Raw genomic sequence first — 12,058 nt, 5'->3', positions numbered from 1 at the left:
TCCCGCCCGCCCTCACGGCCCAGGCCCTGCCCGGTCCAGATGCAAAGTCACTATCCACATATACGTGGGAATCTCAGAAAGAGACTTTCATAGGATTCCACTTCATTGTTTTTTAAATTTATTTATTTTTGGCTGCGGTGGGTCTTCGCTGCTGCGCGCGGGCTTTCTCTAGTTGCAGAGAGCAGGGGCTGCTCTTCGTTGCAGTGCTCGCGGGCTCTAGAGCACAGGCTCAGTAGCTGTGGCACACGGGCTTAGTTGCTCCGCGGCATGTGGGATCTTCCCGGACCAGGGCTCGAACCCGTGTCCCCTGCATTGGCAGGCGGATTCTTAACCACTGTGCCACCAGGGAAGCCCCCACTTAATGTTAAGTCAACTTTGTTTCTGCATTTTTGTACAGATTTTCCTCTTTTAACTCCATCCTCAGGTGTCCATGTTGGCCTGACTAACCTGATCCCTCCCGCGCCAGGGAGACCCTGTGTTCTCATCCCCAGAATGGGATGTGTTGATAACAATCACGGGGATGATGCAGTTAATACAGGGGGAGCTGTCAATACTGTGCTACAAACTGCCCTGAGATAGTAACACGTGTAACCACCGCCCACTGCCAATTCACTTGTGAAGCCAGAACCTTTATTCTGCTGAGGGCACTCCTGTCCCAGCTCTTGCCTCAAGTCTCTGAGGCTTGGGGATTCAGTCTCAGCTCCAGCCCCAGCCCTCCTGGTGTCCTTGACGCTGCCTCTGACTCATGTCCCTGCTCTGTTCCACCCCAGGGGGAAAACGTGTCCACAGGGGACAGGAATGAGACCTGCATGGTGTGGAGCGTCCAGGCAGGCAGGCTGGAGAAGCTGGTGGGAAACCTGGTGCCTGCCTTCCTGGGCAGGGCCCCCTCCAAACTCCCCACATTCCTGGACACCTACAGGGCTTTCCCTACCACCCAGCAGATGCTGGACCTTCTCTTCACAAGGTGAGCACTTTTTCCCGATGGGACATTGGTGACTCAGCCACCTTCTAGCTGTGACATGTGGGAATGTCACTCCACCTCTCTGAGCCTCAGCTGGCCCCTCTGCACACTAGGGTAAAGAGAGGACCAGCCCCCTACGGTGACTGTAGAGACCAGCGGGTCCTTCACGGAAGTGCTTTCTGGGGACCTGGCCTGTGGAAAGGTCTGCTGGAAGGGCCGTGGTTGGGCTAATTCATCATGTCCCTCCTCCCCATGAGGAAGCCTCCGCCTCAGTTGTCACTGTGCCTCTCACCTTGGGATGAACTCTTTTCCCAGTTGAATGGTGATGGGTGATTCCATTAGGGGTGCCTGTCCTTGGTGGGTGAGAGCAAGTGTTCCTGGGAGTGGGCAGTGGGGCCCCAGGCCACTCAGATGTGTGCGATGGGGCTGGTGGGGCTCATTCATTCTTCACATAGAGGAAGGCCACTAGGTGCAGGCGCTTTTCTAGGCACACCCATCATTTAATGCATCGAGCAGACAGCAGTCCTGCCCTCCAGGGCTTCCGTTCTACCGGGGGTCACACCGTCACACCAGCTATCACATCCAGGTGTGTCCTCAGGACAGTCCATGTGACGCCTTCCTGGCCTCCGCTAGATATGGATGCATCCTCCCTTACTCTGATGAGGACGGTGGACCCCTGCACCAGCTGAAAATGTGAGTGGGCTTTGTATGTATTCTTTTTTTTTTTTTTTTGCGGTACGCGGGCCTCTCACAGCTGTGGCCTCTCCCGTTGCGGAGCGCAGGCTCCGGATGCACAGGCTCAGCGGCCATGGCTCACGGGCCCAGCCGCTCCGCGGCATGTGGGATCTTCCCGGACCGGGGCACGAACCCGCGTCCCCTGCATCGGCAGGCGGACTCTCAACCACTGCGCCACCAGGGAAGCCCTGTGAGTGGGCTTTGATTCAAGAGGGAGGGACTCCCTTCTCCAAAGAACTGCATGGAGATGTGGGGTCTGTAGATGGGCAGGGCTGGCAGAACCCTGGATCCCATTCATTTGATGGTTCGTGCTGAGGGCAGAGGTCCGAGGGCTTCTCCTGGAAAAGAGGAAAGGAGTCCAAGAGAGCTGCGGACGGGGCTGGGGTGCCGTGAGGAGCATCCGGGAGGTCAGAGGCCAGAGTCAGCCCCTAAGAGAGTCCACACCTGTCCCCTCTCCATCCCAGCCCTGCCTCCACCCCCCATTCTGGGACCCAGAACACAAGGTGTGGAGAGCATCCGGCTCACTGTCTGGTGGATCTGGTTAGCAGTGGTGCTCAGCAGTGGTGCAAGTCCATTTTTAATATTTTTTGTTACATATACTAAATTGTTTATTCTATGATATGAAGCTCACTTAAAATAAAATTTAATAGTTTGATTATTTTAAATTGTACATGTAAATGGCAGTAAGTACATTCACAGTGTTACATAACCCCCTCTGACATCTATTCAAGAACATTTGTACCCTTTTGGTCGCTGAATAATTTTAATTCCAGGAACACACCACAGTTGGTTTTCCTTACATCTGTTGATGGACGTTAGGACTGTTTTACCTTTGGGCTCTTGTGAATAGTGGTGCTCTGAATACTTGTGTACCAGCATTTGAGTGTCTGTATTCACTTCTTTTGGGTATTGATTGATCTAGGAGTGGAATTTTGGGGTTGACTGAAAACTGTATACCTGTCCTTTTGAGGATCTGCTCAAGTCTTGTATACAGTGGTTTTTACAATTTGACAATCCCCCAGAATTTAGGTGTACTATTCACTTCTTCATCTATGTTGCAATTTCCTCTCTCTCTCTCTCTCTCTCTCTCTCTCTCTTTCTCTCTCTCCCAGGTCCCTCACTCTGGGGAAGAAGCCTGTACATTATGAGTTGCTGACTGAAGAGGCCCCCATGGCCTGGCACCGAGGGAGACCAGCAGACAGAGGAGCACCTGGGTCCTGACTCGAGTCCACAGCCCCAAACCCCTGGGAGACACTGGCAGAGGCCTCCAGCTGAGTCCTGTTCAATTCCCGGCCCACAGATAGTGTGAGATAATGTTTGTTGCTTAAGCCACTAAGAGTGGCTAATGCTGTCACACACAGTGGATCACTCACACGGCCATCAAGCACCAGGCCCTGGCCCTGCCCTCCCTACTGTCCCCTACTGTCCTTCCAAGCTCCCACCAGCCACACTGGCCCCCTTCTGACTTCCTCTCTGGCCAAACACATTCAGCTTCTATGTTTCGTGCCTTCTTCTAGGCTAATTCTCCCCAGATGTGTGCAGGGCTGGCTCCTTCTCGTCTCACTGCTGGGAACAGACATGTCACCTCAATGCAGCCTTTCCAGATCCCCTCACCTAGTGGACTCCAGGACCCCGTTGTGGCACCCTGCTGTTTTTCGATATAGAACTTGCTGTTTTCTTTCTTTTGTTTCTGTATTCTTGGTTTTGTCTATTTTCCCTTCTAGACTGTGAGCTGCTAGAGGGCAGGGACCCTGGTGGTTCTTTTCATCATGGCCCCCATTTGAAGGCTCAGGGCACAGCTGGTGAATGAGTAGATAAGAGGCTCTATCCTGCCACTGACAAGCTCAGATGTTAGAGATGGATGCTAATAAGAGGAGGTACAGGCCAGGTCAGGGGCAGGGGAATTTTCAGGAGTCCAGGGGACACTCTCCTGGCCCCAGTTGCTCCAGTAGAGCACACTGGACACATCATTCCCCCTGATGGGAACCACCCATACTACACACCAAGCAGGGAAGCCACAGCACAAAACATACCTTTGTTTCAGAGAATTCAGGACATCAACATTCCTTGGGCCCTGGCATGTTGGGCCCCCCCTGGAAAGGGGCCCTCTTGTCCACATTGGCCCTGTGGTGTCCAGTTCCCTTACAAGGACTCCTCAGTACAGCCAGTGCAGTGGTTCTTGCCTCAATTTCAAATGAGGACCCTGATGGTCTAACAAGGGGGAATTTTAGTCCAAGGAAGAGTGATCCAGGTTTCAGTTATTGTCTTTCTTCTTTTCCATGTTTCACCATCCAAAGGTCCACTCCTTCCCTGACCCCATGCCCCATGGTCCCTTCCTATAATGTGTGAGTGTCGGTGTACACTTGTGTGGACATGCAGAGGAATCTACTCCACATGTTCTGGGGTCCTAGGAGTTCTAATTCCAAAGCAAGCCCTGTGGGAGGAGGCAGCCCTAGCCTAGGAGGTCCAAACTCTCACTTCATCTCAAGACTCTGCCCCTGCCCAGTGCCCTGGGTTTTCCCTGCCCCTTTCTGGCCCTCAGTTTTCCAATTGTACAATGATGGGTTAAAAAAAAAAAGACGTTCTAAAGCCTGCACACAGTCTGACTAGCCTTCCACATCCCTGGGCTGGGTATGTCTTGGTGATACAAGCACCCTCAGGCATTCCTTGCAGGTTGGAGTCACCCCAGTGGCTCTTGGGTCCCTCTGACCTGCAGCCAGGAAGGGGTTTCAGCCTCAATTAACCTTGTGCACTGAGGGACAAGGGACAGTTCCCCAAGATGTGCTGAGGTACTGTAAGTAATAGAAGATGACATGGATGCAGACCAGGCCAAAGAATGGGATCTTCAGAATAGATGAGCCACCTTCAACCTTGCGACTACCATGGTACCCACGAGGACATTTCTGAGATGGGGATTGTCACGTCAAAGTTCACACCGTATTTCAGTGCAAAACCAATAGTCTCCTTAATATTAGATTTCCGTAATATAACAGAAAACCCAGAACAATACAGGCTTAGACAAGAGGCAGAATTTTTCCTTTCTCATGTGAAAAGATCTATGAACTTGGACAGTCCTTGCTGACCCTGAAATGCCATGATTATAGTCAGCCATCATCTGTCTTTCTGTTCCAGCAGCTTTTAGGTAGTGTCAATCCTTAAGTCAGTCTCCTACCCCAAAATGGCTGCTGGAGCACCAGCCTAGACCAGCCACCATGTCTTCATTTCTGAGGCAGGAGGGAGCAAAGATGAAGGGCCATAGCTCCCACACAGCTGTGTCTGCACTGTCTAAGCAGTCCCCAAAGCTCCAGGCAATCTTTCTATTCACAACTGATTTGCCTGAAGTTTGGCCACTCTGAGCTGCTAGAGAGGTTAGAAATTAGAGCCTTGAATTTGGTGAACTGCTGTCCTCAATAAAAGAATGAAAACCAAGTGTTGATGACGAGTACTCTTTTCCTACAGTAAACAGCAGGATGAAGAGTTAAAGATGGAATACTCTTCAGATGAGTTGTTCATTCATTTCCCCACAACAGTCTCTCCTTGTTGTTTCTTCATTCCCAGAGAAATTAGAGATGTGGTTTCTAACCAGGATATTCGAGTATTAAAGATTCTTTCAATTCCTGCTGGTGACTGGAAACTTTTGGTAGCTTTCGTTTGCCTGTACCTTGAAAGCAGCTCAGAGAAATTCCTCTTCTGTTCTCTAATGAGGTGGAGAGACACGGAGGGTGGTGTCTTTGGGGGAAGCAGCATGTTCAAAAAGCTGGATCAAAATTCAGTATCTGTCAAAAAAAAGATCTCTTTGATCAAGGAAGTAGAACTATCAGACATCGCCATTTTGACACTAGGAACCCATGGACCATCGTTTTGATTATTAGTAAAAATAATCCCCCACCCAATAGACCCTCACATGGTAAAACTTATTAGTGACTGAAAACTGATGGAAGGAGAATATGATTTAAAATTTTTTTGATACCCGTTATTTGACTCAGGTTATTTGACCGAGAGCCAGTTAAGATCCCCTAAAGAAATCTTACAAAGGCAGACTCTGTAGTCAGTAAATTATGATTTGGACAAGAAAACGTGTCATTTATTTTTTTTAAATTAATTTCAAGTAAAACACTTTCAGGAAATTAAAAATAAACACGGGTATGTATTCCGGGGGTCCTGAGGCCGGGAGGCGCCCCGCCCCGCCCCACCCCCTCCCTCTTGAAGAGAGTGCGCAGGCGTGAGCGGAGGCAGGTGTGAGGGCTGCGCCGCTGGGATGCTGGGGCTCCTGAAGGCCCGCGTCCCGAGGAAAGGGAAGTTGGAGACCGAGTCGGTCCCCACACTGTGACGCTCCCGGCGAGGTAGCAGCGCAGAGACGAGTAAGTACAGCTCTACCCGCAGCCCCTCACCGCGCGCCCCCCGGCCGCCGCCCCCCGCCTAACCAACAGCCAGGGGCCCGACCCCTCCAGCCCCGAGGAGCGCGAGCCTCCCTCGCTCCTCGGCTCCGGGACCGCCGACACCGGCCGCAGGGTGAGGACGCCGGGCCGGGGCCACGAAGGCGGCCGTTCAGCGGTGGGCGCCCCGCGCGCTCGCAGCCCTCCCTACTCGGCACCCCTCGGGCCTCCTCGCGGCGGGGCTGTCCCCACGCGCCCGGGGGGGCCTGGCCTCTGGGTCTGCGGACGCTGGACTCGGCCCCGTTGCCGCGGGCTCGCGGGGCCTGGACGGGGAGGCGCCGCAGAGGAGCCCGAAGACGCGGCCGCGGGGCGGGCGTGTCGGGCGCGTCGGGCGCGGTGTGTCCGGAGCGGTGCAGGGGCCTCTGCTCTCGGGACGCGCGCGGGTGATGGGCGCGCGCACAGCTCGGGGATCCTGGACCCCCGGCCGCCAGGAGCGGTGTTCAGACGGGGGCCTCTGTGCCCTTTCCTGAAGCCCTCAGGAGGGTCAGCTCCAAAGGCTGAAGGTTCGCTTTCAGCGTTTTCACCCTTGATTAACTGAAATGACTCGTAACTGACTCGCAGAGCGCTCTCTGGAGGGTGACGTGGGACATAATAACATCTAACCAAAGTTTGAAATAAGGAAATTCTGGGCTTTTTATATTTTTGCGTATGGAGGGCTTTTTGACCAGTATGTTTCTCTGGTTTGTGTTACTCTTTTCCAGCAACAAGCCCTTGCGAAGCAGCGTTACTCTAAGTTAAATGAGCATTTAAAATTTCATTTTTGAGTAGTTATCATAGATGCTCAAATATTTGAAAATTCTAGCTACTAAAAAGGGCTTGGTTGTTTTGGGGGGCTTTTTGGTAAATGTTGCATGAGGAAGGGAAGATTTCTGAATCATGAGAAATGTTTATTTCATGATATTCTGCCATGCAGCACTATTGCAATGTTGAGTATCTAACAGTGGGTGAATCTCGATTGTCCCCAGCAAATGCATAATTTGTTTGAGAACAGTTTGTTTTTTGTTCTGTGGGGGTTTTTTTGTAGTATTTTGTTGGTACCAATCTACCTAATTAGCTAGCTTCAAATCATAATAGAATGCAGTCAGAAGTAGTGGTTGATGTAAGGTACAGTGCTTTGTTAAGAGAGATAGGTTGCCTTTCTCTATTGAAATTTTTTCTTGACTTAGCACATTTTCCACACAAAACACTCAGGAATGACTTTTAAAAACACTTCAGTTCCGTCTCTGGTAATGAGGAAGCAAGCACATGGTTTCACTGTTGAAAATAATGACACACATTTCAAAGATGGGGATCTGGTAACAAGAGGAATTGGAGCATTGAGTTTGGTGAATTGGCGGCCTCAGTAAAACTGAGTTTGTCTTCTAAGGGAAAAAGAACGAGAACCACCTGGTGATGACCAGGGCTCTTTCCCTACACTAAACAACAAGATGAAGGGGAGGAGATGGAGTGATTTTCAGATGAAATGGACATTCATTTACCAACCACATACTTTCTTTTTGGTGTTTCATGATTCCCAGGGAAATTAGAAATGTGGTTTCCTCACCAGGATATTTGAGTGGGAATATTCTTTCAGTTCCTAGACAGGTGACAGAATCTGTCGTGTAGCTTTCATCTGCCTGTCCTTCTAAGTAGCTCTGAGAAAATGCTCTTCTCTAATGAGGTGGGCAGAATGGGAGGGTGGTGGATCCTTTTGGGGCAAGTGTTTTAAAAGCTGGACCAAAAGTGAATTGCTGTCTTCAAAGAAATGGACTGACTAGACCCCAGCATTTCGAACTTAAGGTCACTTGCTATGTCATGGAGAAATAATCCACACCATATAAAAATCCACCTCATCAAATGAATTATTGACTGAATATTGATGAAAGAAAAAGAACATTTTGAAGAATTTTGATGTCTGATATTTGACCTAGGCCAATCGACTGAGTACAAATAATGATTAGTAGACAGAACTTCCAAAGAGAGAATTTATAGTCATTCAGCTGTGATGTGGACAAGAATCCTGTCGTTTATTTGTTAAAAATAGATCCCAACCAAAATACTTTCAGTTTATTAAAAATAAACATGGATAAACTATAAATAATTTACTGTGCTGTGTTTTCAAAGCAGGATCAAGGAATTAAAATGTCTTTCTCGACACTTTTTCAAATATTATTATAATGCTGATTGCAGTGTTTATTAAACTCAGTAAAAATTGTTGAGGAATTTAAGTTCTCTGAGGTCAGATCACTGGGTCAGAAGAGCAGGGTTAAATTGGAAGGCAAAACTATTAAAAATACAAAATTGACTTTTGTCATTTTAAATGTATTAGATCGATGGCTATTTAAGTTGATTCTATGATTAAAATTTTTGTGGGTATAGTAGTTTATGCTGAATTACCAAATAACTCAAAATTTCAGCAGCATATCGCTCTATATTTCCCACATCTCAGCGCTGGGTGGGTGTTCACTTTGAGGAGGCTGCACTGCTTCATGTGGTCGTTCAGGATCCCAGAGTCTCCCATCTTGTGCCTCTACCATCCCTAGGACCTCATCCCCATCTGCCTCCATGAGAAGAAGGGCCAAGAACCAGGAGAAGTGCATGTGGGAGGTTAAAATGAGCTAGGTCTGGAGGGACACACATCAGTTCCTCTCCTGCTCCATTGACAACAAAGTGGTCCTGTGGCCACGAAGGAGGCTGGGAAATCTTCCAGCTGTGTGCCCCAAGAAGGGGAGCATGGATTTCCATAGACAAAGTTGTCAGCAACAGGAGTAATTCATTAGATTTACTGTGTTTTCAAATCTATATTGAGTATTTATCATACACCAAGCACTGTGTGGAGAGTAGAACGAGATTTGATTTTTCTTTAAGTATAATACTTTTATGGCACCTAGGTTTATTTTTTTTAATTTAATTTCATTAAAAAATTTTTTTAGGGCCTCCCTGGTGGCGCAGTGGTTGAGAGTCTGCCTGCCGATGCAGGGGACGCGGGTTCGTGCCCTGGTCCGGGAAGATCCCACATGCCGCGGTGCGGCTGGGCCCGTGAGCCATGGCCGCTGAGCCTGCGCGTCTGGAGCAGGCCACAACAGTGAGAGGCCCGCGTATCATAAAAAAAAAAAAAATTTATTCCTTTTTCAAATTCGTTTCCCATTTAGGTTATTACAGAATATTGAGCAGAGTTCCCTGTTCTATACAGTAGGTCCTTGTCGGTTATCTTTTTTAAATATTGCAGATGTACATGTCAATCCCAAACTCCCAGTCTGTCCCTCCGCCCCACCACCCTTCCCCTCTGGTAACCATAAGTTCATTCTCTAAGTCTATGAGTCTGTTTCTGTTTCGTAGATAAGTTCATTTGTATCATTTTTTTCTTTTTTTAGATTCCCGATGTAAGTGATATCATATGATATATTTGTCTTTCTCTGTCTGACTTCCCTCAGTATGATAATCTCCAGGTCCATCTATGTTGCTGCAAATGGCATTATTTCAGGGGCTTCCCTGGTGGCACAGTGGTTAAGAATCTGCCTGCCAATGCACGGGACATGGGTTCCAGCCCTGGTCCGGGAAGATCCCACATGCCGCGGAGCAACTAAACCTGTGTGCCACAACTACTGAGCCTGCGCTCTAGAGCCCGCGAGTCACAGCTACTGAAGCCCGTCCACTTAGAGCCTGTGCTCCGCAACAAGAGAAGCCACCACGATGAGGAGTCCCCGCTCGCCGCAACTAGAGAAAGCCTGCGCGCAGCAACGAAGACCCAACGCATACAAAAATAAATAAATTTAATAAAGTTTTAGAAAAATGGCATTATTTCATTCTCTTTTTATGGCCGAGCAATATTCCATTGTATACATGTACCACATATCCTTTATCCATTCATTTGTCGATGGACATTTAGGTTGCTTCCATGTCTTGGCTATTGTAAAGAGGGCTGCAGTGGGCATTGGGGTGCATGTATACTTTTGAACCAAGTTTTTCTCTGGATATATGCTCAAGAGTGGGATTGCTGGATCATATGGTAGCTCTATTTTTAGTTTTTTAAGGAACCTCCATACTGTTCTCCATAGTGGCTGTACCAATTTACATTCCCACCAACAGTGTAGGAGAGTCCCCTTTTCTCCACATCCTCACCAACATTTGTTATTTGTAAATTTTTTAAAATTTATTTTTTAGCTGTGCCATGTGGCATGTAGGATCTTAGTTCCCCAACCAGGGATGGAACCCGTGCCCCCTGCAACGAAAGCGTGGAGTCTTAACCACTGGACCGCCAGGGAAGTCCCCATGTTTGTAGATTTTTTGATGATGGCCATTCTGACTGGTATGAGGTGATATCTCATTGTAGTCTTGATTTGAGTGTCTCTAATAATTAGCGACGTTGAACAGCTTTTCATGTGCCTCTTGGCCATCTGTGTCTTCTTTGGAGAAATGTCTATTTATGTCTTCTGCCCATTTTTTGATTGGGTTATTTGTTTTTATGGTATTGAGTTGCATGAGCTGTTTGTAAATTTTGGAGAATAATTCTTTGTCAGTTACATCATTTGCAAATATTTTCTCCCATTCTGTGGGTTTAAACTGAGAATTGATTGAGCAGCATCTTGGTTTGGGAGAAGCTCTGAATCCATAGAAGCAGAGAGGACATGGTATAAAGTGCCTGCCATCCTGGGAGAAAAGGATAAAGACAACCTGATCTGGAAGTTCAGGGGATGATTTTAGATTTGGAAGCTGCCTGGAGATGATAGGATTTGGACTCCACTTTCAGAGATGAGCAAGATACGGGTGTGGAGGAAGATGCAGCAGGAGCTGTAGAAGCAGGTCCTTTTAGTACAAGGTATCATAAGGAATATAATGCAGCCATTAAATTCATATTTTCTAAAATTTTAAATGGATGGAGTAATTACTAATGTTAAATGAAAAAGTGACCAGTAAATAAGCTAATCTCATTTTTTAACTCTATATAAATTTGGATGAAATTATATAGATATGTTGAGTGACAGTCTTCTAAAATTTTTTATGGTTAATTTAAACAGAAAAGTGCCATAAATTACATTGGTTGGATAGACTAATTCCTTCAAACCAGACACACACAGCTGGGATGTAGACAAGTGAACGCCAGCACTTTCTCACCCTTTCCCTGCAGGTCCTCTCCCTGTGAGGCATCGACCTCATCTCTGTTCTCTGCTGTGGACCCAGGGCCGCCTGACTCAGGGGCTCATTGGCCTATTGTGTCATAGTCCAGACAAGGACTTCCACTAGAAGGCACCCCTCAGAAACACTGAATCTACAGAATTTGGTTTGCTCTAACAGCAGAACTGTGAAGGTGGGTAAGTGTGATTGACTTCTGCTGACAGAACTATAGAGCCCTGCAGCACTCTTCCCATTTCTCACAAGGCCACGAGAGGGCGGTGTGTAGCTGCTTCTGACAAACACACTGCCCCCGTCAAAAGCAGTCATTTCCAAGTTAGCCTTCATCAGAATGTGTTTTATAAACTTAGAGGAATTCTTTAAGGTATATTTGCTTGCTTTTCTTCTCCAATCTCATTTGGAAACTAGTGAAAATCCACTAAAAGTAACAAATATAAGGTGAGCCACAGACTGCATGTTGTCCCTTATGATCTTTACAGACATTTAAAAGTATGTGTCCATATATATGGAATCAAAAAAAAAAAAAGGGTCTGGAGAGACTAGGAGCAGGACAGGAATAAAGACGCAGACATAGAGAATGGACTTGGGGACACGGGGAGGGGGAAGGGTAAGCTGGGACCAAGTGAGAGAGTGGCATGGACTTATATGTACTACCAAATGTAAAATAGCTAGTGGGAAGCAGCTGCATAGCACAGGGAGATCAGCTGTGTGCTTTGTGACCACCTAGAGGGGTGGGGTAGGGACGGTGGGAGGGAGACGCAAGAGGGAGGAGATATGGGGATATATGTATACGTAGAGCTGATTCACTCTTATA

At 47.8% G+C, this 12,058-nt stretch overlaps 1 pseudogene; it reads left to right on the top strand.

Moving 5' to 3' along the window:
- Positions 1-12,058, top strand: part of LOC111163998 (ral guanine nucleotide dissociation stimulator-like) — a 58,308-nt pseudogene that overhangs the window by 1,114 nt on the left and 45,136 nt on the right.

Source organism: Delphinapterus leucas, chromosome 16, assembly GCF_059928025.1.
Source record: "Delphinapterus leucas isolate spDelLeu-1000000601 "Yukka" chromosome 16, BTC_Dleu_Yukka2, whole genome shotgun sequence".
Classification (NCBI taxonomy): Eukaryota; Metazoa; Chordata; class Mammalia; order Artiodactyla; family Monodontidae; genus Delphinapterus; species Delphinapterus leucas.
The sequence above is the reverse complement of the archived record's forward strand: the minus strand, read 5'-3'. Positions and strand labels throughout refer to the sequence as shown.